Below are 26,346 nucleotides of genomic sequence, written 5' to 3' on the forward strand. Positions count from 1 at the left end.
CTAACTGGTACATCCCAGTTCTAACCCTCTATATAAGGATATGCTGTGCTTCTTACTCTAGGAGTCTTTGAGCTACCATTGTCTCCTCCAGAGAAATCTCCCTCTTTGGACTAAGTTAGTTGAGAGGCTTCTGTTTCTTGCATTTCCTAAGTCTGAGATGACATCCCTATCTCTAAGGCATACTCCTGTGCATTCTCTTTTCTTCTACATGAAACCCTAATCATTTGGGGGAAAAAAAATGTTTACCACCTTTGAATTGGTGACTCTTGAACTTACGTCTCTAATGTATGAAGTTTCTTTGTTTTCCAAAGGAATCATCAAAAGGAAGAGGTAATTTACTGAAGTACTTAAGAGTGTGACCTCTGGGGTCAGACTATTTAAATAGCCTGATGTCTTCAGTTTCCCCATCTGTAAAATGGGAATAGTAGAAGTAACTGCCTTATAGGAATTCGTGAAAATTGAGGTAATGCAATAAGGCTCTTAGAAGAGTACCAGACTCACTGTAAACCTGCAGTAAATATTGTTGTCATGCTACCATTTATACAACACATTTCTGCTTATTTCTCAACTTCTTTCCAAAGACATCAGACTGCATGACTTCCTGGTCCTGTCATTAGCTTCTCCATTCAATCCAACAGTCCTAGAATTTGGCCTCAGGTCTGTTTGACTTCAGAGCCTGTGGTTATTCCATTAAATCAGTCATTCCCAAATTTGACTACATCTCCAATCCCAAAGATATTTAACAGAATCTTCTAGACTGGGGCTTGAGAATTTGTATTGAAAAAACAAAAAAAACTCTTCAGTTAATTCTAGTGGATCTGATTATTGAATCAGAGTTTGGAGGATTACTTTGGATTGTGCTACTTTGTTTTCACTAACATTATCTATAAAATGGATGCAGTAAATATCTATTTCATAGAATTTTAATTTAATACACATTGACTCTTTACTGTGTTCCAGGCATTGTGCTAGGGGCTTTCTGTCTATTATCTCACTTCTCTCTCACAACGATCTTGTGAAGTAGATATGGGGCTTCCCTGCTGGCTGAGATGGTAAAGAATACTTGCTATGTGGGAGACTGGGTTTAATCCCTAGGTTGGGAAGATCCGCTGGAGAAGGGAATGGCTACCCACTCCAGTATTCTTGCCTGGAGAATTCCATGGACAGAGGAGCTTGGTGGGCTATAGTCCATGGGGTCACAAAGAGTCAGACACAACTGAGTGACTAATACTTCTACTATCCCTATATGGGATGCAAAAAAGGTTTAAGTTATTGGATAGAAGTTGCCTACGTAGCAAGTGTGGAGAGCCAGCTTTTAATTGCTGGGGCCAATGTGATGTGAAGATTATATTAAATAACGTGCGGATCCAGTTATTACTTGGACACTTTCTGTGACAAGAAACTCAACTTATCAGGGCAGAAGGGGCTCTAGTTATTAGAAAATTGAGTCATTCTAAAATTTCTACCCATAGGTCCCCCTTTCACCTTATGAGGTCCTTAAAAGTAAGTCCATTTTCTCTTCCATTTGACAGCTCTTCAAATGTACGAAGACAGTTATCTTGTATCCCTGGGGCAAAACCTTCTGCTTCCTTTAATCCTTCCTTCTATGACATAGTTCCCAGCCTTGTTACATCCTGGTCCCTCTCCTGGGCCTGTAGAGGGTTTTTCTTTGCCAGGCCTTCGTTGGAGACGATACTCCACATGTATAATGACCACCCCTGGGCAGCACTGTAACCCCATCTTGCTTTAAATGTCAAGCTTCTATGGATCCACCTACTGCATGACCTTGGGTCAGCTGGTTAAACTCTGAGTTTCAGTTTCCTCATTAGTAAAGTGGGATTGTCCGGATTAAGAAGGAGGATACAGGGAAAGCGCTTAGCATACAGCAGATGCTGCACAAATGGCTATACCTCCGCTCTTCCTTCAGGTGGACAGGGGTTCATTAATCAGCATCTTTAGGTAATGGTTAGTATACAAGTTTCTTATCCAACTAATTACATTAGAATCTAGATTTATAGTTCCTCATCTTGTCCACAACATCTTGTTAAGTACTGCTAAAATCCCACTTACATAGTGTGGTCACCTCATGAAATCAGGGCAGAGACAAAGTAAACAGCAATCAAATTCCACCTGCAGGTAAATGTCAGAAAAGTAGTAAGCTAGTGATGAAGTTGGTTAACCTTGCAAATGGTCACCATTCAGGCCACAAGCATGTACTGGACAACCACTGTGTGTGCCTGGCAGTGAGCTTAGACAACCACTATGTACCTGGCAGTGAACTGAGGACAGGCTACCGTTTTACAATATTTAAAATGCAGTTTCTGTGTTCAATGAACACGGCTAGAAATCTAGTGTCTTGGAGAGTAGTCTGGGTCACAAAATTGAGCTAAGTGATTTAGATCAATTTGTTCCCATATCCAGTCAACAAACATGCTAGGAATCAGGCACTGCCCCCATCCCTCCATCTCACTCCCAGCTAGGTGCTAAAGGTGAGGGGGTGAGTATAACAAAAAAGACGAGGTCCTTTCATTTAGGGAGTTTAACATCTAAAAGGGTAGGGAGCTCTTTGTGTTAAAGGCCCTCTGTCAAGTGCTTGAGATGCAAAAATAAGATTCTTCCTCCTCTCAGTACTCAAGTTGTATCTTGTTATGAAACATTTATTTTCTGCAGCTATTTGTTTCCTTCCGTCTCACTCCTTGGACAGCTTTTCTACGGTAGAAACAGAGCCACTGGGAAGTTGTCTGCTACACAGTAGTGCGGCCACTGAAAGGAAAAGCACTGGAATCGCTCCAGGCTAGAGTTTTCTCTTTTGAACAGGAAAGACAGCTCCAATCGGATGCTTGGAGGTCAGGAAGAACGAAAAGAACGTAAGGACACTGAATTGAAAAACCTTCTAGAAATACCAAGTATTTCTTCTCTCGTTTGGACGTTGGCAAACCAGGATGTTTTGGGTAGGGTCTGGCACTCTGTGTTCCTAAAACTGTTTTCCTAGATGGAGTTGGAGGTAGGGGAACGAGGAAATGTTGCCTTAGTCAGGATGCCCCGAGTGCAAAAAGGAGATGTAGTGAGAGCCGTGACCCAGAAGCAAGTCAGGAACCTAGAGAAGGACATCTCAAGCGACTGCAAAGAGTGCGGCGTCTGGACCCGCAGTGGCCAAGGCTAACGGGAGACCAGGGGAAAGAGAGAGGACAGGGGCGAGGAAATCCAGGGAAAACGCGTCGATTGGTCCTCTCCTTGGGGCGTGTGCTTCTGTGCGCCAAGCGATTGGTGGCGGGAAAGTAGCAGGTAAACCGGCCCTCGCCGCCTCGCCATTGGTCAGCGGCCTCTCTTGCTGCCACACAACTGGCTATTAGGCCGCCGAGCCGCGCGCGGATTGGCCAGGGGTGGCCGCCGAGACCGGCTCTCTTCGGACTCTAGGATTGGCTGGAGGGAAGAGGCAGGTATCCGGGCTCCGCGACTCCTCCATTGGTGGGCGGGGAAGGGGGGTTGGGCACAGCGATTGGTGGGCGGGGGGCCGGGCCTGGGCCGGCGGGGAGCGGATTGGTCGGAAAGTAGGTTAGTGGTGCGACATTTAGGGAAGGCAGAAAGTAGGTCAGGGACGGAGGTGCCTGTTTACCCGCGCCGGACTCACCGCCGCCGCCGCCGCGGGATCCGAGTGGGGGCGCGGGCGCGGGCGCTCCCGGCGAGCCACGGTGAGTGTCGGGCTGGCCGCAGCCAGCGGTGCGGCCGCGGGCACCCCGTCGGGGCCGTTAGCACCCTGGCAGGCTCAAAGCCCCCGCCGCCGCCCGGGGCGCAGCCCGGCCGCCGGGGAGCCCTGCCCGACGTGCCCGCTGCCGGCCTTAAAGGGCCCGTGCCCGCTCCCTGCCCCCACCCGGGCCGCGGGGAGGCTGCGCCCCTTAAAGGCGCCGCGCTCGTCCGCCCCCATCCTCCCTCGCGGGGGCTGGCGCTGCGGGCTAGAACGGGCAGAGGTGCCGCAGGCACCCTTAAAGGGACCGGGAAAGAGTCCGCGGAAATACCCATCTCCCCTCCGCGGGCATAGCTACCTGAAGTGGCGGGGTTGGGGTTGGGGGGGCGGTGGTGGTGGTGGTGGCAGGAGCAGCCAGCTGCCTCTTAAAGGGACAGCTCCACCCTTTGGGATCAGTGACCCGGCTGAGGGCTAGTCCTAGGATGTATCCCCGGAAGGTTCAGGGACCCCCGAGGGGACCATCCTTGACGGCTGCACTCCAAGGGCGTTGGGTTAGAGATGCGGCTTCTGCCCTTCCTCCCTCTTCTCTCTACTTTCCTTTCGGGAGCCTGCAGGGCTGGGTGGGGGCTGGGAGGGCGTCTCCGCCGGGCTTGGGGAGTCCGAGCCACCCCTACCCCTTTGACCCTTTCACGGGTGCTGGGGCTGCACCTGGTATTCCCGGCCCGGGGATGCGGCCGACCCCAGCATTCGAACTTCGGTCCGGCCTGCGCCGTCTGGGTCCTGGGCAGTCCGGGGAGGATCCCCGTGGGTCTGCGAGCAGGTGCTCCACGACAGACGGAATGTCACCCGGTGCCCAGGTGTGGGCCCGCCGGCCGCCCTGGAGTCCTGGAGACCCGCGGAGGGCGCAGCGAGGCTGGCTTTAGCACCGGATTTGACAGATGTCAAAGAAAAATCTTCCCGCTCGAGATTGTCGGGCGTTGACAGCCGAGAGAGCTCTCGTTTGCTCGGAGGAATAAGTGGAAGAATAGAAATTAATGCCGACCTTGTGGGGATCAAGTCAGTCACCCCGAGGGGTCGTGGGAGCCGGCTGCAGAGCCAAGGGCAGACACAGGGAAAGGAAAGGCACTACTGGCCATAGGCGTCTGTTGTTAAGTTGGTGCTGGCCGTTGGAGTAACAGGCTGTGCCCCCTCACCTCACGTTTCTCAATGCCCTGTTCCCTCCCCTGCTTTGGCCCCTTCCGATCACCTAGCCCTGTTTTGTCTCTTTCCGCGGTTGTGGTCTCCTCTCCCTGCTTGCATAGCTACTCCTCGGCAAGGAATTATTAGCCAAGTTTTATCACTTAGCTTCCAGAAACAAGATTCAAAGAAGCATTTCTTGACTGTACGTGTATTTCTAGGATCTTCGTTTTTTAAAAAAAAAATCCATAAAAGCTGCCCATTAGCTGCATCTAGTTTCCCACAACGCTTGCTTGTCATTGCCCTTCTGACATCCGCCGCTGTTCCCTCTTTTAATCTATTTTTATGTGACAACTATTATTTTAATTCTTCTTGTCCCATTGATATCAGGATCTGTCGATTTGGGTTGGTAGAGTTTTTAATTAATGTGCTGGTTGAATCATGAGCTTAAAATAATCTTTGCTGCTCCAGAGCAGTTTTGAATAATCTCATGCTCTCCGTGCTTGCAAGACTTAAAAAAAGAAAAAAAAAAATCACTGCTGTTAATTTCGATTTCCATATCAATGAAACTCCAAAATGTTTTCTTAATACAAAGTTCAGCCTTTCACTCCATGCTCTATTACTGAGTTCACTTTATTGCTAAGTCTTTAAAACACTTTGTTGAACATACTTGGAAGGCTTTAAAATTTCCCGGGCAGGGTTTGAAATTGCCTGTATATCTAAAGCTGAATCTGTAGACGTATTTTTTGTTTTGATTGTAGATGTAGCTGGTGAATAATATAAATAGGTTAAAACTATTGTTAAATGTATACCTTATTCCAACCCCTAAGGTTTAGAAAGAGGGAGAGAGGAAAGAGCAGGGGTGGTGGAAGAGTGCTAGCCTGAGAGTTAGAATCTCCTGGTTCCAGCCCAGACTTGGGTTTTCACGGCTGTGCCACTTGGGGCAAGTCACAGAACCCTTCTGGGTTCTACTTGCCTCAGATAGAAAGTAAGACAGGAGACCGGGGTGATCTCAACAGTTCCTTATGCTCTAAAGTTCTGTGCTTCTCTAAATATTTAATATGGCTGAATTCGGGTTGGTATTTACCTGCTGGAACCTCCAGAATATCTGAGCTGACGTCCTGTTTTCATAGGAAACTTAAACAGATCAACAGATGGTGTTTTAAAGAATCCGTTTCAAATGATTTATAAAATGATGACTATTCAGGAGTTTGTCAGCTATTTGCAGAAGAGGTTTGCCTACCAAAGAGAGGAAAAGGAAGTGGCCCTACTTTCAGATTTATCACTTCATACCAATGATCTATATGCCATTTATATATACTAAACAAGGGACAGGCACTGTAGAAAGACTCGTTAACAAAATGCATATGCATATGTCAAAGCTAAATATTCAGTATCTCTCTTTGGTATAAGGGCTGCCTTCCTTTTGTGGGTTTTCTTCTATTTGTGATTCTATCGTCGACTCCCATGGTAGTTGGAGAAAGTAAAATATTAAAGGAACATTTTCTGCCCCAAATGATATTACAATCACAGGCAGTGATTTCAATTAACTTCATGGTAGCAAATGAAGGGAAGTAATTGTTTACTTTCTTTTTAAACCTTGAGGTTTAATCGAAAGCCTGGAAATGCAGGCATGTCACCCTTCTCCACAGTCTCTTCTCTCCTCATTGCCGCTTCATCATAACACTCAGACTTACTCCTAACATCCACCCTGGCTTTCCTCCTCCTCTCTCTAAACAAGACCTGCTCTGACTTAAGCACCTCAGCCTCTCTTCCTTTCTGCTCAAAATGTTTTGTCTCTTTCCCTCATCTCTCCTCCTCGCCTCTTAGTTTGGAAAAAGCAAGTGAATTTCTTTCCTGTTCCCTCTTGGAGCCTCTGGGCAGGAGCCTGGTCTCTGGTAGCAGGACCTAGGACTTGGGTTGGATGGTGTGTCCTTGGACAAGTGCTGGACTCCCCTGACCGCAGGCTCCGCCTCAGTGGTGTAGTGAAGGTGCTTGCCCGTTGGAGTCCCAAGATCAGGGGAGATGATAACGTGTAAGATGCCAGGTACACAGGAAAGCCGTCCCTCAGTGCCTGCTGCACTCCCTTCCCAGCACTGCCAGGGTGCTGCCACTAGAATTTGCTTCGTGCTTCTTTCTCTCAGCCTCCTCACCAACCCCAGAAAAGCCCTTGTCTTGACTGATGAGAGAAGGATGGAAGAGGAGGAAACAGGCCTACTGTGGGCTGCTGTGCAGCGGGCAGCTTTTACATATGTGCGCTTGTGCTCCTGGGTCCCTCTGCCTCTCTCTCCCCTCCCTGCCCCGCAGCCGCTCCCAGGGCTATGAACATTTACCCCCTCGACTCTCTCATCTGCTCCATCCTCAGCTCCTGCCCTCTGGCTTCTTTCTCTACCATCCTTCTTATTTCTTCTCAAATATCTCCAAAAACTTTTAAGTCTTGAATTCCAGGCGCCCATTCTTAGTCCTCAGTTGTTGATCTTGGCCCTTTTGCAGCTTTTACCCACTTGTCTTTTCTTCCTTCCTGAAATCCCCTTCTCCCTCAGCCTCTGGGTTTTCTTCCTACACACCATAAAGGTAGGTGTCTGTCCAGGTCTCTGCTCTTCACACTGTCTTTGTTGGCTTGGGTCCCGTTTCTTGTCCTGATGTGTCTCTCCTGCTTCAGCTGCTAGCAGATCCATCGTGGATATTAACTGCAGCCTGTTGCCAGCATCGGTGGCCTTGGCGTAACAGGTTGCAAACAACTTACACACATGGTCTCATTCATCCTCAGGATAGCTGTACCGCTTCACCATCAGGCTGTCCTGAAAGGGACTTTGGTTGGGTGGCTAAAAGTGCAGACTTCGGAGCCAGATTTTATATCCTTACTGGTTTTACGACTTGTGGTCAAGTTGCTTTGCTCTCTGTCTTGGTGTGCTCATCAATAAGATGGGAATTACTCGAGTCCTTGGGCTTCCCTGGTGGCTCAGCTGGTAGAGAGTGTGCCTGCAGTGCTGGAGACCCAGGTTTAACCCCTGGGTCCGGAAGATTCCCCTGGAGAAGGAAATGGTCACCCACTCCAGTATTCCTGCCTGGAAAATCCCACGGACAGAGGAGCCTGGCAGTCCATGGGGTCACAAAGAGTCAGACACAACTGAGACTTCACTTTCACTTTCTAGTCCTTACCTCAGAGTGCAGTATGGATTCAATGAGTTAAGGAATGAAAAATACATAAAGCGCTTCATGAATCATAGTGAGCATTCACGGATATTAGCTGTCAGGTTTGCTGCTCCTTCTTCCTTTTCCATACCCAGCCCGCCTGGCAGTGTGCACGGGACTGTCGGCTCCCTGGACCAGCCCTTGGCCTGTTCTGTGCCTCAACCTTCCCTCGTCCAAATCCTAGGCTTCTTTAAGCTCCAGCTCAAATGCTTAGTCCTCCTGGAGCTATCCTTCATTGTGTTTTTCCTCCTCTCTTGCTGGGCAGCAGTGTCCTCCCAGCCCTTGATCTCGCTAGCGCTGATTATTTTAGGTACTGCTGCACCCCATATTGTGTTCGGCTGTCTCTGGGAATATCTTACCTGCAGGTTCCAGGCCAATCACTTTTGGAGCATCAGTCTTGGTTTCCCCAAATTAGAGGCCCACGGAGCTTCAGGACATGTTTGTCCAATCCCAGTGAATGATCTTGAGGAGGAGGAGGAGATGGGGTGGGGTAGGCACTCAGGGACTACGCACAAGAGGGAAGGAGGTCCACCTGTGGAGAGGTGGGGCATGAGATGAGGGAGTGAAACGGGGGCACCAGTGGACGTGGCCACGAGTAATTAAGTCCAAGTGGAAGGAAGGATTGAGTTGGGGAACTACAGTTGGGGAGACGAAATTGGATAAGCTTTAGTCATCTTTGCTTCAGGAGAACGTGGAGTGCTGGCATATGATGGGAAATGATTTTTACATTAGTACATGCTGTCCTTTTAAATAGGATAAACTCATGTTTAGCCAGCCTGGTTAAAGAAGGGGATGGATGGTCTGTCTAATTTAATATTCTAGTTAATACTCTACCCATTAGATTTTGTACATATGCTAAGTAAAACATTTACAAGTGTTTATGTGTTCAACTGCTGTTTGAAATGTGTGACCTGGGCAAATTAGTTAGCTTCTTTGAGTCTGATTTACCTCATTTGCAAAATAGAAATAATAATAATGATGGTAAGGGCAGCTAATGTTTATTGAACATTCTCTGAGTGCCAGCAGATATGTTAGTCACCTTATGTTTATTAACTTGTTCAATCCTCATAATAACCCCATGAGGTAGGTAGAGCGATTATCCTTATTTTACAAGTGAGGTGGTTTTGTGAACTGCCCAGCTGGGATGGGGCCCGGCTGGATTTGTGGCAGGGGGAGGGGGAGGGTCAGAGTCTGCTCGCTAAACGCGGCGGTGGATGCCGGCCGGGAGGAACCTCTGGATTCGATCAGTGTCGAGCCAAGCAGGCCCTCGGTGATTGGTAACCGGTCTTATTGTTGACGGGCTTTCTTGGTGGCTCAGGTGGTAAAGATCTGCTGGCGAGGTAGGAGACCTGGGTTTGATCCCTGGTTAGGGAAGATCCCCTAGAGGAGAGCATGGCAACCCACTGCAGTATTCTTGCCTGGGAAATCCCATGGACAGAAGAGCCCGACAGGCTACACAGTCTGTGGGACTGTAAAGAGTCAAACATGACAGAGCAACTAACACTTTCACTTTCCACTTCACTTCTTGTTCACAAGCGTGGTGCATGCCTCCTGCTAAACAGGACTGGAGTCCTCTGAGGGGGGCACAAGGGGTGCACATTTGGATATTGCCCGAGGGGCACTCACAGGGGCTTGTGGGCATGCTCCTTACGTTGGGGTGTGTGTCTCCTGCTTCCCCCCTGCCTCCCTGTGGCATTGCCCTGACATGGGCCTCATGTGGTTCAGTCAGCCCCTCCCCAGGGAGCTTGTGAGAGATGAACAGAACTCATTACCGCTGCCCCCTGACGTGGCCATCACTGGGAGGAGAACTTTTGTCAAGTCTCTCACCTTCCCCTCCTCTTCCCTACGCCTCACCCCAAAGACAGATGTCCACAGCCTCAATGTGTACGTATATATAGATAGATTTCTTTAATGCCAGTTGTTCCCTGAATACATTTAGATAGTAAGGAAAATGTTGTTTTATGTCAAGAACCTGTTACATAAAAATGTGTTATATAATGTTCAAATATATACTGCACAGTGAAGTTAAATACTACTTTTTTCCCCAAAGAATAAAAAGACAGTAAACACAGGCTTACTGAAGGTAATTAATCTCAGATATGAAAGGCATGGAAAGACATGCCCTGCCCTCAGAGTTATCATTTTGAACCTCTGTTCCTCTTCTTGAATGCTCCAAGTATAGACAGGACGTTTGGGAACTTGACCCAAATCTGCCATGGAATGCTACTGGGAAATACTCTGGAAGTTGTCTGTTTTTTTTTTTTTTTTTTAAACTGGGGGAGTGCTCCTTGCTCACTTGCATCTCTCTGATGTCTAAGCAGAGGGGAGGGGCTCTTTTTGTCTCCTTCCTGTTCAGACCATCAAGGTCATCCTCTAACAAATTTTCTGCTCTACCCTCTGCTTCCTTCAGTTCCTTCCACATGATGTATCCAACCTTGCCTCCCAAGAGCAGCCCTGCTGCCAGTGGCCCGTGGTCGACACCCCTGTGTCCGGTTCTCCGGGCTCTGCAGAGTCTGCCCCCCCGCCCCGCGGTCCCCCCACCCCGCTCCACTCCCGTGCCGAGCAGGTTGCCAGTGCAGTTCTGCTTGTCCCTGCCTAGGCCACCCTGTGCCCTACTCTCTCCTGCTCTTGGATTCTCCCTTGACTAGAGAGGCCTCTCCTCTCTAGCCCAGTCTGCCTTGACTCTCTTCTTTGTGAAGCCTCCTCTGATGACATTTGTTGCTTTTGTTCTTTTTTACTTTTGATTGCCAGCCATTCATTCAGAAGCATTGGTACTACATAGTTATCATAATGATCATATCACTTTCAATCAGGATGGCCAGTGCTCTCATGTTTTAGTTGTTTCATGAATAATTACCTTGTCCTTACTTCCCCACCCTGCACCTATACTCACTCATTCAACGAAGTTTCTTGGATGCTTACCATGTGCGTAGTAATGTTTTAGGCATAGAAGATAAAGCAGTGAACAAAACAGAATCCTAGGGGGAGGGGACAGATAGAAAATACCTAAGCATGTTACCTCCTTGTAGTGATAGACACTGGGTAAGCAACCCCAGAGGGTAAAACAGCAGTGATGATGGAGGAGGTTGCTGTAGCTGGGTCCTTGGGTCAAGAGGTGACATTAGAGCTCAGCTGAAGGAAGATATGGGTAAAGTATCTCAAAAAGAGGGAACAACCAGTACCAAGGCCCTGAGATTAGAAGCAGCTTGATTGTTTTTGAGGAAAGTACAGGCCAGTGAAACTGGATGATGAGTTCCTTGAAGATAGATGTTTTGTCCTCCCTCTAATCCTCAGTCCAGGCTTCCCTCGTGGTTCAGTGGTAAAGAATCCGCCTACCAATGCAGGAGGTGCAGGTTCGATCCCTGGGTTGGAAAGATCCCCTGGGGAAGAAAATGGCAGCCCGCTCTAGTATTTTTGCCTGGAGAATCCCATAGACAGAAGAGCCTGGTGGGCTACAACCCATGGGGTAGCAAAGAGCTGGACACGACCTATCAACTAAACAACAACCACAACAGTCCTTAGCCCAGTGTTAAAAGGCCCTGTAAATACTTGCATTCACAATTGGAGCATTTGCCCTTGGTTATACATTGTATAAATGGCAGTTGACCATATTCTGTTCAGAGGCTTTTAATAAAACATTATATTGCATGCATATAAACCAATTAAGGGTTTGATGAGTTTTCTCATAAATATACTCTTAGCATTTATCACTGTTAACTGTTTTAATTACATCTAGTGCAGAGCTTCAGACTTCAGAACTCTGTTTTACATGCACAGCCATCTTAAAAACAGGTTTGGTTCCAAAAGTTCATTTATAAGGCAGTTGATGGAAACTCGGGATAAATTTTTCTGTGGAAAAAAGTGAACTAAATGGTGGTTTAGTTCCCAAGCAAGCCCATAAAAGCCTTTTAATGCTGATTCTATGATAACTGAAACTATACTGTTTAGTGCTAAAGCATTATCAGCATTAATTAAGCCTTCCAAAGCCAGACCCCCATTTATATAACATTAAAGATCATTTACTCTTAGCATTCATGGGACTTATTGAACTCAGCCACTTCTCCTGCAATTTTTCTAGTCTGAAAAGCTTTATCAAAGGGATTTTTTTTTTTTTTTTTTTTACTTTTGTGCCTTTAGGATTTCATTTCTTGTGTTATAAATGAGACAATGGTGTGAAAAATGGGAAACTATGGGCTGGAAGTTGGGAGAGACCTGGGCTCCAGTCTCGGCCCAACAACTGGCTTCCTGAGTGAAGTTGCCCTCAGTGAACTTTGATTTCTCAGGTCAGTCAGTCAGTCAGTTCAGTCACTCAGTCGTGCCCGACTCTTTGCAACCCCATGAATCGCAGCACGCCAGGCCTGCCTGTTCATCACCAACTCCCGGAGTTCACCCAGACTCATGTCCATCAAGTCGGTGATGCCATCCAGCCATCTCATCCTCTGTCGTCCCCTTCTCCTCCTGCCCCCAATCCCTCCCAGCATCAGAGTCTTTTCCAATGAGTCAACTCTTCTCATGAGGTGGCCAAAGTACTGGAGTTTCAGCTTTAGCTTCATTCCTTCCAAAGAAATCCCAGGACTGATCTCCTTCAGAATGGGCTGGTTGGATCTCCTTGCAGTCCAAGGGACTCTTAAGAGTCTTCTCCAACACCACAGTTGAAAAGCATCAATTCTTCGGCACTCAGCCTTCTTCACAGTCCAATTCTCAAATCCATACATGACCTCAGGAAAAACCGTAGTCAGGTCTTGGCTATAAAATCCTGTTTTCTCAGTGTAACAGGAAAACATACATACATTGTTCACACCTGCCCTCCAATAGCGACCTCCAGTTTCTTACTGAAGAATCAGGTGGAATACAAAATAATGAGGAACTCAGTGAGTTCCCATGTGTAGTGCTCAACAGTTAATGCCTTCAAGTATGAACCTTGACTTTGATCTGCTATCTCTCTTGACCAGTTGAAAGAAATTCTGTCCTAGAACTTTCAGTCCAGATAAGATTCCTGTGTTCCTGGTCAACTTATCTTCCCTATAATTATGTAAATCGTTTTTTCTTTTTAACTCTTAGGGATAAAAATGGTGACTCTGGTTTGTTGCTTTTGAAATAGACTTACAAGTGCCCTTAGGGAATGGAACGAGTTTGCAGGAGAGAGCAGAGCTGAAGGAGTGTGGGATCAAAAACAATTTTAAATGTTAAATGCAAAGCTATTTTCAGTATCTTGCTGGAAGAAAAAAAATTTTTTTTTTTCAAGGCTTTAGATGATAGAAGAGGTTTCTGATCTGAAGGAGAAGAGCCTCAGGTTTTACCATGGCGAAAACTACCCAGTTCTTTACCTGCCACCCCTCTCTTCCTCCTCTCCCAGCTCTAAGTCTTGTTTTTGGCCTCAAGAGTGGCATTTGCTGTTTGAGAGGTTTGATATTTAAGCAAATGCTAGTCTCGGGGCTCAGCTGGGACCTAGGGTATTAGAGGCTTAGAGTTCAGCTCTCTTAGGGTGCAGAGTGCCATGTGATGGCTTCCCCAGTAGATTCTGGAATGAGGGGAGCCTCATTGGCAGTGACGGTGCACTTTGAGCGCTGCGTCTGCTTGGTTACTTGTGAATGGTATGTTCCATTTTTTTCTTTTTCCCTTGCTTGAAGGCATAGCAAGAGGAGTTGGTGCAAGAAGTTATTGCTCTGTGTGGATTTCACTTAGGAGCTAGAGGGTAGTGTTATACCCAGCTTTTCTGCTTGAATCCTGGAATACTGGCAGGAATTTTGTCTGTTTTGTTCTCTGCTGTATCCCCAGCCTCTAAGAAGGTGTCTGCATAGAGTAACCACTCGATAAATAGCTGCTGATTGAGTGAGTTCAGCTTGGGAAAACCTCAGCTTTCCCACCTTGTCTGATAGTATAGGCTCATGTGCTTGGTCTTGCGAGGTACCTTGGATGTTAGATTTCCCTTTCTTTTTGCCATCTGTATTTTTCTTATTCTTCAGTGTGGCCAGATACCAGTATCTTTTATTGATGATCAGGACTTACCTGGCCGTGGTTGTCCCTGCCCTGCTGATGTTCATCTTTATGTTATCTTTAATTGGCTCCAAAGTACAGCAGATCAATAGCTGGGCCACATCAACTAAAGAAAACTTCCTGTGTATTTCTCTGGGTGTAGTACTATGCATTTCTTTATTCAGTTGACAGATATCTGAAGGGCCATATACCAGGCACAATGCTAGACCCAGAGGAAGAACAGAAATAGTTATGGCCAAGGAGCCTGCAGTTTTATCTGCATATAGAGGATAACCCAAGGCCACATACAATGCCAATAAAGTGGCCTAGATGATCTGTAATTGCTACAGAATTTCAGAGACAAGAAAGCTCCTTTTGAGTTGCTGTGGTCGAGAGGAAACTTCGTGGACGTGATCAAATCCAGACTTTTAAGGATGTGTAGAATTGAGATTCACAGAAAAGCGTAGCACAGGTGTTTCCAGGGAGTAGGTAGGTGGGAACACAGCATATGAAAAGCATCGAGGTAGGGATGACCAGTGTGTATTCAGGGACACAGACTTGTGTGGAATGGAGAGTTTTTAATTTCAGACGATAATAATTACTAACACATCGAGAGTTCTTATGATGTCCTTTGTACTTCTCATATATTATCTGATCTAATGCCTACAGAAGCCCATGAAGGAGATACTATTATTAGCATCATTTCAGAGATGAGGAGATTGAGGCACAGAGTGATCTAGTAACCGTCCTGAGGTCACATAGCCAAGAAGCAGCGGATCCAGGATTAAAAACTAGGCCGTGGAGACTCTTGACCAGAGGAAGCCGCTGTCTCCCACCATCCTCCAGATGCAGGATTTGGGTTTGGGTGGGAGTTTCAGAGTCACGAGCTGTAAAGGACAAGACTCTAGTCTACTTCTTCATTTTGCAGAAGAAACTCAGCAACCTTACATGGCAAGTCACCGTTTACCTAGTGAGGTAGAGACTGGTAGAGAACCGGTGAGGTGGTTTCGTTATGATTATGGTTTTTAGTGACGTGAAATCATTCTTCTCGGGTGGCGCTATGGTAAAAAGCCCGCCTGCCAGTGCAGGAGATGTAAGAGACGTGGGTTCGATCCCTGGGTTGGGAAGATCCCCTGGAGGAGGAGATGGCAACCCACTCCAGTATTCTTGCCTGGAGAATACCACGGACAGAAGCACCTGGTGGGCTACAGTCCATAGGGTCGCAAAGCATTGGACACGACTGAAGCAACTGACGCGTAAACGTTAGTCCAGTGTGAGTGTTCCAGCTGGATTGGAGCGGAGGGACTGACTGCAGCAGAGACAGGGTAGGAGGCTACTAGCTGAATCCAGACAGAGATTCAGCTGAGTGGAGCCAGAACTGGGAATTAATTGTCAATTATGTTAATCGGCATGGCTGTTTTCAGCTGCCCTTTAGAATTTAGAGTGTGGGGAACATCTGCCTGTGTGAGTGGCTTTCAAGTATGTGAATCTGCAGTGTATTGTGACCGTGACACCTTGGTTAATGACTTCTCGAGAAGCAAAGCACCATTATGGAAGTCAGATGTTTAAAAACAAATACCCACATTTGCCAGGAAGGTTCCCTGATTAGAAATGGGATAACCTGCATTCTAGGCTGCTTCCAACACCTAAGCATCAGATTGTTGTTATTTAGTCACTAAGTCTTGTCCCCGACTCTTTTGCAACCCCATGGACTATATCTCTCCAGGCTCCTCTGTCCATGGGATTTCCCAGGCAAGAATACTGCAGAGAGTTGTCATTTCCTTCTCCAGGGGATCTCCCTGACCCAGGTATCAAACCTGCATCTCCTGCATTGGCAGGCGGGTTCTTTGCCCCTGAGCCACCAGGGAAGCCCCGGATAGCCTAAGCCAGAAATTTAATGTCTCTAGCTGTGGCTGATCCTTATCTGTGGAACAGGTATAAATTCTTATCCAGCCCCTTACAGTGTCGTTCTAATGCTGGAGTAAGATAAGAGCTGTAAACTTGCTCCCTGGTTGTAGGGAGCAGAAGTTGTGTTTTTAATAGTGAAGGTGTACTAGCCTTTCAGGCAGAGCCTGAAGGGCACAGAAGTTCTCCTGTCTCCAGGGTGTGTTTAGGGATGCGGCGCTGTCCACCAGATGGGTGCTGACTAGCCTCACTTTGCTGGGTAGGGCCATATTTTAAAGATAATGGTATATTTCACCCTCAGAAATAGGGGAACCAGCCTGGGCATGGGTAGAAAAGTTAGGCCAGACATGCTAGTTAATCTATACTCCTCTGTGCACACCACTCAGGTTAGTAATGGGCTGCTGTGAGCTGGAAAAACCAGTGTCAGGATCCAGCCAGCTGGCCAGTTGGGCATTCTTAGATATTTCACCTGTCCTGGGGCCATAGGCAGAAATCCAGAAGAACCTTGATTACTTTGGAAAATTAGTGGGTGAGCCAGCATGCTGCCCTGATAATACTTGGTTACAAAGCTTGTGGCAGAGTCTTGACATGAAGGATTGGAGATTTGCCGAATCTTAATTTTTGTTAGTATTGCATGATGTATTTATTATTCATAATAATAATTATAGCAGTACTTAACCTCTGAGTATTTACCATCTGCCGAGAACTACGTTAAGAGCTCACATGACTTTTCTCATTTAATACTCACAATAGCCCTGTCAAGTGGATTCCCCCTTTCTAGTCAGGGAGACCGAGATCCAGTGCCTCTGATGGTCCAGTGAGTGGAAAAGCCAAGATTCAAACCCAGAACACTCTCCCTCTTACCTGCTGCAGTCTTCTTCCTCCCTTTTCCTGGGACCCTAAAATGCTTCCTGAATCTGGTTTTGAGGTTTCTGACAGCACAGTAGGTCTTTGGAAGGCATTTTTGGTTGATAGTGACTTTGGCTCACCACGGCTCTCCCTCCTTCACAGCCCATGGCTGGCATCTGGCAGCTCTTGCCGACTGCCCTGTGGCTTATGAGCAAAGGATGCCAAAAATGAATGCGCTGGATTGACTAACTGTGCTGGCTAGTGCAAGTGGTGGTAGCGGGGGAGGGGGGTGTTGGGGGAAGAGAAGAATGATGAAACAGTTGCTCTGGGTCAGTTTCTCAGAAAGTGACAGGGTGGTTGGTAGCTTACTCCATTTTCATGTGGATGCTCGTCAAGATCTTATGAAAGCCTATCCTGAAGTCATGGTCCTGATAACAATGCCATGCACCACTCGTGTGATTTACAAAGCAGTTTTTACCTCTGTTTTCTTGTCTTACAAGGACACAACCCTACAAGGACAGGTGTTACAAAGTCTCATTTTGCACACTAGAAATATATAAAGAACTTAAACTACTGTCCAGGGGCCCGAAGCTAGTCAGTGGCAGAGTCAGGCTTAAACACCACTTCTCTGACAACTTCTTCTCTCTTCCCAAGTTCCTCTTCACTTACTCTGTTGAAGTCATTCTTAAAGGTTCTGATTTACTGTATTCAGAGGCCAGCAGGAATTATTAGGGTGAAATATGTTGTGTTGCACACTCTGCTGTTACTGAATCCAAATAAGTAGTCAGTCATGTGATTGGTTGTTGTGTTTGGTTTAATTGATTTGCACCTACTTTCAATGGTACGGAACACACATAGATCTTCTGTGGTGTATTATTGGACCATCAGCTCTTCTAGCTTTAGAAGTCCCAAGGCTTTAAGAGATGATAAAACATGGAGTTTACGTAATTTCTTTACAAAGTTGACCATCGAGTTCTTGGTTGGGAACACACGCTCTCATTATCACATTGTTTCCATGGAGAAATGAGTCTTGATTCACGTGATTTCAGCTCTCCGTGCCTTTTCTAGGAATGGAGTGAACTGTTTTAGGAGAGAGGACTGGTTGTGTTATCACTTAGAGTTCTCTCCCCTCCTGTTACTACAGGAGGCAGGTTTGTTTTTCTGGGCCCTCTCGATTTTCCTGTGACCTGAACATAAGTCATCTTTGAGATAATTTCATTTGAGGTAATTTCATTTTTGAAAGGTTTTCCATGGAATAAACCTGAATGCAATACTTACCCACACAGTTTTGAACATCCCCTATAAGGTATTTCATCAGAGACAAAGGGCTTTGCCAAGAGAATGCAGAACTGATTTCACTCAAGCTTTTTGTATCGATTGGGACACAGAGCACATTCCTGTCTTAGGGAGATCCACAGGCACGTTGGCTGAATTTGGGTGGAAGCTGGCTGCTTTCTCATATGCCAGTTTAGTAGATAGTGGTCCAGGCCCACTGCCTTCAGTGCGTGCCTTCCGCTTGGTGGCTGAAGGTGGAAGCCTCGCTTTGTGCCATCTCCCAGGGGAAAAGGGTCAAGGAGTCATACATGCAGTCATCATGAGGGCAAGACCTGGAAGTCGCACATTCTTTTATCCCAGTGGCCAGAACTTAGTCAAATGGCTACATTTACCTGCAAAGGAAGCTGAGAAAGCTCTCAGGAGTGCAGCAAAATCTACTTTTCAGGTGGAAAGGAGACTGAACAATGGAGGAGGCTAGCAGTGTGCTACACTGTGGGAAGGAGTGAGTGGGGTCTGCAGCTCATACCAGGAAAGCTGGAAAGGTACCCGAGCCCAGAGTCAGAATCTAAGAAGACTCCCGGAAACCAGGATACACACAGCCATTTAATGATCAGGGGAACGCATTGCTCAGACACTGGGCGGCCAGGTAGAACCCAGGTGCTGGAGGGAGTATGAGTAATCTAGAAGACTTCAGTTGACAGTAAAGAAATTCACCAGCAGAAAGAGCCCTGGATGAGGAGTCAGAAACCCTGGATTTGAGTCTAGCTCTTCCATGCCATAACCTGGGATAAAATAATCCAGTGAATGTTCAGTTTATCCGTCTAGAATATGGGAACAGTGGTGGTGACCTTTCTGTCTCCCAGGCTTAGTGTGAGGATGATGGATGCGGAAGTGCCGCAGACTGCAGCGCCATGGCAGCGGGCACAGCGTCTGTGTTATTGACCTTTGTGTCCCTAGCATCCAGCCCAGTGCCTGGCATGGACACATTTGTTCAGTGAGGTGTGAACTAGTATGAGGGGTGGGAAAAACTGTGTTGTGCTACAGAGCTCCTGAGCTTGGACGGTCTTCTCTGCTAGGTGGAACATTTCTTCTTCTCTCCACTGGCCAAGACCTTGGACCTACATGTAAAACCGGGTACCTTACCAGGGTGCAGGCAGACAGTAGGACAGCTCCCAGCCGGGAAGCGTATGACACATAGTATGTCCTTTGCAGGGTGATTTGTTTACTCCACAGTTTAGGTCACAGAATATAGCAAAACTGGAGATAAGACTTTCATTTGGATGTCACGGTCCATGAATGTGAACTGATCATTTTTAAATGGTTTCGTTCACCTGCAGTTTGGAAGATAAAACTTTACCAACACCACTAAAACTTGACTTTTTGCTTCATAATAATAAGATCCAGTTATAAAATTCTTCTGTTGATTTGAAAAAATGTGTGGCTTTAAAAAACCATTTCTTGAAAATATGGTGTAGGTAAGAGGATATAAAGATGAATTTAATGTTTCTATCTTTTGGGCCATTTTAATCTTAATAATTGTGATTTTTTTTCCTTTACTAGTAAGGAAATGGGGACTCAATGAAATAATCAGTTTTGCTTTGTTTTTTAACTTTACAAATGAATAACTTTTATTCACTGTGTTTTTAATTTGTATATTCACTGAGGGTGGACTTCTTTCTTGGAACCCAATGAAGTATTTTTAATGAACTTTACTGGCAAAAGCCAGGAATTGAAATTGTATTCACAGTATGCCCTCAACTGTGTTAAAATTTCATTCATAGAAGGAGGGAAACACACCAGAGTGTTAACAGTGGCTCTCATCTTGTGGAATTAGAGGTAATTTTTATTCTCATCATCTTCTCTGCAGTTTCCTATTTTTCAACAATGAGCATGTATTACTTTTATAGTCATAAAGGGCCAGTTAAAAATTAGTCCCACAAATTAATACTCTCCAGCCAAATCAAATTAACGCAGACCTATCCAGCTTATTTTCTGACTGAGGCATTTAGGAACTTGTTATAGAGAGGATGTTTTCCTTCTGGAAATTAACATACAAAGCTAAGTGTTTATCATGTGTTAGGCAAGATGTCCTGAGTAATGCTCTTCCTTGAATTAGCTGGCCTTTATTATAGTCACCAAAGGAGATGAATTTTGCGGGTTTCCCATTCGCTGTGTGACTGTTTTATTTTTTTTTTTTTTCTGTCCTGTACTCCTGTGTGCCTCAGGTACCTCTGAGGCTATTACTCTGGAATTGAGCAACCCTGTCCTGTGTTCTCTCAGGACCCTTCCGTTTCTAGTGTCCCCTCCATCTGCTCATGACTTTGTAGATTTGGTTATGCCTTCTTTCCACCAACATTTTTAAAGAGTGATTGTTACCCTTTTCCCTGTAGCGGCTTCCTCTTTCTCCTTGTGGCTCAGGTGCATGGTCTGAACTGTGCTTCTGGAGTGCAGTGGGGAGAATGAGTCGGGACGGCCAGGGCGCAGTGGGGGCCTTGAGCTAGCTGAGAGCTTTGGGGGAGGCACTAAGTGATCCATCCAGCACTTAGCCCACTCCAGGCAGGACAGGTTCAGCCGCAGCTCTTCGAGATGAGTGCTTGGTGTTTGAAGCCAGGCAGTCCCCAAGCCGTGCATTCGGCTATGGTCCTGCAATGTGGTAGCCACTGCTCTAAAGGCTGGCTGGGGGCACAATGATGAGCAAGGCAGACCTGGCCTCTGGTCCCTGAAGCTTTCATTTGGGTGGGAGAAACAGTTGACAGAGAAATAAGTGATAAAGATAATTACAGATTGTGAGAACAGCCCCAGAGGTGCCCCCATTTGTAGTAGAGCAGGAAGGTCTGGTGTTGGGAGGCTTCCAAGGCCTGCCTCTTTCTGCATCCTCAGTTCTTACTGGTGCAGAAGGAGGAGATGACTGAGACCTCTGAGCTGCTTCTCCCATTCTGTCAGCCTGGGCCGGCCAGAGTCCACAGGTGGAGGAAGCAAAAGTTGAAGGCATGAACTAGGGGCTGGCTCTTTTGCCCCTCCCCTTTCCTATGTCTGGATTACCCAAGTGCGTGTCCATCCTTTCTGAACAGTGATGAGCCAGTTTGCACACAGGAGTCTAGATTTATGCATGCCTGAACTTCTGTCTAAAGACAAGCTAACATTTTCTCCATAATTCTCAACTTTGAATGAGGACCAGCTTCTCGTTGTCCCTTCAGTGGAACATTGGGCTCTTACCTTCAGGAAACTGGTTTCAATTAACTTCATTGGGTTTCCCCGTCATCCAGCCACCCCCAGTCCTTTTGCTAATGGCTGAGTCTGACCTTTGCATGTATTTGGAAGGATTCACTGAGCCGTTGTTGCCCTTTCTGAAACTCTTGATGACCAACTCTCGCAGGATCTTTCTGCCTCACTACACGCTTGGTTTTAGACTGCCCAGAAATGCTTGGAGTTGGGCAAGTGAAAGCAGTTTCCCTGAACATCCTTGTTGAGTTGTCTTTTATATTTGATTTCTCTGTCAGGGTAGGACTCAGCCATTCGTCCTGCTCTTTGTGTCCCGTCCTTTGAAAACCGGGACACACAGGTCCCTCACCCCTGTGGAGACTCAGCCTCGTTCCTCTACAGACATTAGGACTGCTTTTCTGACCCTACTTCTCCCATCTTCCTGCACAAAGAACAAAGCCTTTGAAGCTTTTCTCGTACCTGTTTGATGCAGTACAGAAAACCAGGAGGTTATCTGCCTTCTGAAGGGGTCTGGGGACTCACTTGGCTTCCAGTGCACCCCCGCCCTCTCCCACCCACAGTGGCGCCGTTTAACCAGAGAAACAAGTCATTCATGCAGTGCTCAGCTAACACTCCTACCAGGGCCTCCTTGGGAGGCTCTTTGTTGCTAAATTCAGTTTTCCTGGGTGGGTGGGTGGGGGAGAGCTTGTTACTATTCTCATTCTTTGGTGTTGTTACCATTCCTTTAAAAATAGACCTACATACATGCATGTGTGTATGTTTATGTATCTCCTTCTACTCATCACAAAGGGCTTTGCAGCGAGTTGAGCCTCAGGAGGCCTGGCTGGCTCACATTTTGTAAAGTTTTCTTTAAGCCTTAGCTTCGCCTAGTGGGTTACCGTCCACGGGGCCGCAAAGAGTTGGGCACGACTGAGCGACTTCACCTTCACCTTCACCTTCATAGTTTTCCCTAGTTTCTGAGATAGCGTTGGATCCACTGTATTAGGCCTCCAGGAAAGAATGCAGTCATTGGCTCCACCCCTTGAATTCACAGTCTCAGGGAGGAAAGCCTTTCACTACCTGCCTAGTGCGTGCCGTTCTGTCCTGCTGACACAGCTCTTAGACATCATCCACACGAAGAATGTTGTCCAGAGCGCTGAGGACTCAGGGACAAGGCACCTCTTACAGTCTTTCCAGCCTGGGCATATCTGCAGACCTCCTTCTCCTTGGCCACAGCCTGGTAAAGTGCCTCCAGCTTGCTCTGAAGTAAGCAATATTATTTTAAAAAGTTGAATCTCAAAGCTGCCCCCAGGTGGTCTGAATGGCTGCCATCTCCTCTTGCATGTTGATGGATTAATAGGGTCTCACTAGCCACACCTGCTGAAGAGGGAGGAGGAAGGGGTCCTCCACCTTCCAGGGCCAGGCCTGGATGAGGCTGCAGGGATGAGGGAGTCATCCCTTCACTCGACATCAGCTGAGGGTCTGCTGGTCGCTTGGCACAATGGGAAGCCGCTGGAGTGCTGAGAGAGCAAGCAGCTAGTATCTAATCTCTGTTGTTCACGGACTCTTCTGATTGCCTGTAGACTAGGTAGGGATGCCATCATGGAGAGGGAGATGGGTTGGGAGGTGGTGGTTCTGGTTCAGGCAGTGGTGCTGGCTTGGATACTGCTGGTAGGCAGCCATGTGGGAGTGGCCAGGGCACAGACGGGCCTCACTAGCAGCCCTGGCTATTTGCCCCCATGTGCCAGCCCTGCCTCAACCCTCCCTGGACCATGAGCCTGTCCTTCCCCAAGTATGCCAGCCCTGCCAGTCTCCTGTTCCATGGCTGACGCTGTTCACTCCCCCTGGAATGTTCACATCCCCCACTTCCCACTCCTGGCCCGTCTGCCACTGCCTAGGCCAGAACCTTGGGCTAGTGACTAGATCTCTCCGGAGCGTAATCTCTTCATCTGTGAAAGAGTGAGCATTGCACTGGCCTCACGGGATTGTGAGGATGTGAGATACATAATTGAGTGTGATTATTAAAAGTAGCCTCCCGAGCGGTCTCCTGCTTCCAGCCTGCCTCCTGACTGTGCTCTTGGCCCATGATCCCGCGAAGACGAGATCAGCTCAGGTCATGCCTCAGGCTCAGAACCCTCTTGACAGCGGCTTCCTATCTCGCTCAGAGGAAAAGCCTTCTCCTGGCCCACAGGGCTTCCTGGTACTTCTCTCACCTCATCTCCCACCCCAGGGCCTGGTGAGGATTTGAGCAGACTGGGTTCTGCATGGTGCACCGTGGTGCATGTGAGTTGCGCCTTCTTGAGTTGTGCAGTGCACGACATGTGCAGCTGTCCGCCTCGACCCTGTCTGCCCCCTCTCGCTTCTCTCCAGCCACGTTGGAGCCCTTGCTGTTCTTCAGACACACCAAATGTGCTTCCTGTCCAAGCTCTTGCCAGTGAGCGCCCCTGTGCCCTGAATGCTCTTCCCCAGATACCACTATGGCTGTTCATTCAGCTTCTCCAGGTCTTTTCTCTAATGTCACTCTGTGTAAAGTTGTACCACCCAGTGCACTGCCCCACCCCCATGTTTCCCTTTTCCCTTTTTTGCTTTATTTTTCCTCTTAGTTCTTACACCATCTAACATATAATATATTTTACTTATCTGGTTTATTGTCTGCCGGTTTTCAACAGGGTCTAGGTTCTGAGGGCCACAAATTGTGTTTATTTTGTGTTTATCTGGAGTGCCTAAATTCGAGCCTGACAGGTAGTCCGGTCCATAATGAATGAATGGATAAGTTTGCGACAGAGCAAGTGAAGTGTCTGGCGCAGTGCTCAGCTTACAGTCAGCGCCCAGTACGTGGGGACGGCTGTTGTGTTTCTTGTTGAGTACCCCTCAGGGACCAGCTCACATTCGGCTTTCTCTGAGCCCTTCCCCACCCCTTTCTCAGCTGAACTGAATCCTTGCTGCCTCTCTTCCTTGCTCTTCTTCCCTCTGTGCCTTCTCTCTCTGGGTGGTTTTTGTCATGCTGCATTAGTGAGGCTTATCTCACTCCTTTCCTTGTTTGACTTTGAATTCCTGCAATGACTGGTGTGTCTGAATTTGTGTCTTTGTGCCCTTTGCCTGCCATTTGGCACAGAATAGGAGCCCAGGAAGTGCTTACTGCAAGTGGGATGCTCTTGAATATGCCAGGATCCTTACCAGCTGTTCTGGCTCCAGCATCACTGCCTAACGTTCGCATCCGTTCCCAAGGTGGGGGTCAAGGGATAATTTGACAACTGCATTTATGACGGACTCTCTGTTGGTGTATTTCAAGTGGATTTGGGGAGAGAAGGCACCCCTGTGCATAGCCCTTTGGATGACGGTGTCAGGATGAGCTGCATGTTCCATATTTGAGAGCCTGGCTCTTTGGCTACTTAGACCCCAGAGGATTGGGTTCTTTCAGTGGAGATCAGTGTGGTTGGAAGAAAAAAATGAGAGAAACCTTGAGCTGGCGCTTAGGGGCATTGGGGTGGCGAGGGGTGCATGCCTTCTGAAGGTGGCATAAGGAACGAGCCCCTGCTTAGCCTGGGGAGGAGGGTGGGTGCCTTAGGAGGCCTGGTCAGGTAGGTGGTTTGGGCTCCACGAGGGAGACCTTACATGCCAGGCAGGGAGTTTGGTCTCTTGTATTGGCAGGAGATGTTCAGATTGGCGATTCTAGTGGAGGTAGGGGTAGGAGTCAAGGCGGATGGGAGCTGTGGGGAGGAGCTCTGGAGTCTTTTTCTTGTGTCCAGAGATGGTCCTGGGGGACCCACAAGGTGGCACAGCAGTGCTGGAAGGCATGGCTTCAGGGACCAGCAGTGACACCCACAGGGCAGTGAGCTGCAGCTGGACCAACAAAGTGCAGGAGGCTGAGGGCTTAGAGGCAGGGGTTTGGCATGGGTTGGGGTATGGGGCGGGGGCAAACTAAGAAAATCTCAATTAACAGGGCCAGAGGGGCTGGTGGTAGGAAGATGAGAAGCCTGGGCACGGGGCAGGGGCCTGCTAAGGTGTAGAGGATGGAAGGCGGGAAAGGCACCCCAAAGCCAGGGTGTCACTTCAGGAATTCCATCCCAAAGCAAGCAAGGGGAATGCGAACCCTTCCATTGCAGAATGAATCAATCCCTGCCTAAGAGAACAACTTTCAAACCCCTGAAGCCTTGGCCTTTCCACAGTATGGCCCCTGGGGGCCTCTTCATGTCCCTCTTTGGGTACTGTTGTTGGTGTCCTGGGGTCTTCCTGCCCTGATCTGGTTGGCTCACCTGGTCATAATCCACTGCTTCTCTGTCATCGGGCAAGGCCAGTTGGTCTGACTTGTCAGTTGTCTGGCACCAAGTTGCTCTGCAGAAGAGCTATAAACCCAGAGACCGGCAGGCTTAGATTCAAGTGTCAGCTCAGCCCCTAACTCTCTGTGTGGCCTTGGCTAAGATACTTGTTCTCAGGGGGCTCAATTTCTTTATCTGCCAGGCTATCAGCAAACAAGCTAAATCCCTGGGTTCTAGGCTAGAGCCCCTTAAATCCCTCCTGCCTTGGGGCAGGATTAGCCTCAGAGGATTGGGAAGGACTGAGCCTTCTGGTGGGAGCCCCGTGGAAAGGCCAAGGCTTGACTTTAAGCGTCTTAGGGCTTTGAAAGTTGTTCTCTCACCCAGGGATTGATTCGTTCTGCAATGGAAGGGTTCCCGTTCTCATTCCCCTCGCCTGCTTTGGGATGGAATCCTGAAATGACTTTGGCTTTGGGGCACCTTTACCCTCGTCTGTTCTCTACTCCTTGGCAGGGATCCTGCCCCATACACAAGCTTCTCATCTTCCTACCACCAGCCCCACTGGCCCTGTTAACTGAGATTTTTTCTTAGCCTTCCCTTAACTTTCCTTGCTTCTGACTTCAAACTCTGGGCCTCGTCTGCCCAGCTGGGGCAACCTTAGGGGCAAGAACACACATCCTACACTTGGCATCCCATTTCCTCTTAAGACAATACTTTCAGCCTTTTTCCACATGGCTCCCTCATTCCAACATGCTTCTTTATGATGGCTGTGTAGTAGTCTATCAAGGGAATGCCTTCATTAAGACATGAGCTTGTTATGGGGCATTT

The 26,346-nt window shown here is 47.7% G+C and overlaps 1 protein-coding gene across 3 annotated transcripts in view; it reads left to right on the top strand.

Annotated features, from left to right (window-relative positions):
• The window catches only part of ARNTL (aryl hydrocarbon receptor nuclear translocator like), a 110,124-nt gene continuing 87,303 nt past the window's right edge, over positions 3,526–26,346 (top strand). For all 3 annotated transcript variants that reach the window (XM_018059578.1, XM_018059579.1, XM_018059580.1), the window contains exon 1: positions 3,526–3,692. The gene's annotated coding sequence lies outside the window, so the exon portion shown is untranslated. The remainder of the gene's footprint in view (positions 3,693–26,346) is intronic.

This window comes from Capra hircus, chromosome 15 (assembly GCF_001704415.2).
Source record: "Capra hircus breed San Clemente chromosome 15, ASM170441v1, whole genome shotgun sequence".
NCBI classification, from domain to species: Eukaryota; Metazoa; Chordata; class Mammalia; order Artiodactyla; family Bovidae; genus Capra; species Capra hircus.